Below are 1,435 nucleotides of genomic sequence, written 5' to 3' on the forward strand. Positions count from 1 at the left end.
AAATATTATTTGCTATTTTTGTTTCCTTTTTTCTGAAGAGACAAAGGGCATTCATGTAATGTGGTTCTTGTGTTGTATTAATGACTTGGCTTCATGTTTCTTCATGTGCATTATTGGTGTATTATTAAGATATAATGTGTACTTCCATGCAATTAGTTTTAATATGCTCTAGTGGATAGGCTTTGGATATAGGCATATAGCTGTGATGGTGGCACATGAAATTTTAATGATATGTATGCTGCTTATTGTGTATGAATATTTTAGGAAGATTCATATACATGCCATATCTTACACTTCAATTTTGTTACATGCATGTCACCTTGCCTATGAAATGATGTATTTCACCTTTTTGTTTAATAAAAATAGTGATACTTTTAATATGGTATGTAAGATTTGAGTGATATAAATATAAAAATGATAATTTAAGTAATTAGATATGTAAATACAGAGGAATTGTGGTATGTAAATGACCTAATGTTTTAATAATATTTTTTATTCTGTAATAAATAAATGTTTTTAATATATTTACCATATAATATCATATAAATATATGTGATTTAACAACAATAAAAAGATCACTTCAAAATTTAATATTTATTATAATTAAAATTTGTTTTTTCCCCAATCCTTCACTTAAATGAATCACTTTTTAAGATTTTTTTTTTCATTTCAACTTGAGGTATATTGCAATTGGCCAAGTCTAATTTTGCACTCTTAAATAAATAGAACTCTTCATTGTCATGAACTTAAGCCTATCCCCACAACTTTTATGATTTGGTCTTAAACCTTTGAGACATGTTACAATGGTATGACATTTATTAATATGGATTAAATGTAAATATGATGTTATTGTAATGTATTTTATTATAGTTATTGGTTGTGCAAAACAATGTCGAAGATGGAAGCACATAACAAGCAAACAATTTAAAAACCGTGATTTATGTGGTTTGGCGCAAATCAGTTTGTTTGAGATTAGGGGTTAATCTACTATCAACATGTGGGGAAGGAGGGAAAAATGGTCAAAATAGGGTAACAATTCCTTGCATAAAAGTCAGCCCTAATTCCTAGAAATAAGAGCACAATGGAATATAAAATAAAAATGTTTTTAATATATAAAATATTATGTAATTTGATTTCTTCTAATTAGGTCATCTAAGGGCAAGCTTCTTATTATAGAAAAGACAGTCTAATTAGATCTTTTCTAATTAAGTTATATAATATCAATTTTTTTAATGTACATAATTCTTAATATATAGTCCTTAGATTTAATATTTTTTATAATAATTTACACCTTGTCTCTTACTTCCAAGTAAATGAGAGATGACCAAAATGAGCTCCAAGATCAAAACAGTTACACCATGATGGTTTCCTATGTATCTCTTCCGAAGAATTTAAACCTCACATAGTTTTTTAAGATACTCGAATAGACAATCAA

Source organism: Phalaenopsis equestris, unplaced genomic scaffold, assembly GCF_001263595.1.
Source record: "Phalaenopsis equestris unplaced genomic scaffold, ASM126359v1 Scaffold000036, whole genome shotgun sequence".
Classification (NCBI taxonomy): Eukaryota; Viridiplantae; Streptophyta; class Magnoliopsida; order Asparagales; family Orchidaceae; genus Phalaenopsis; species Phalaenopsis equestris.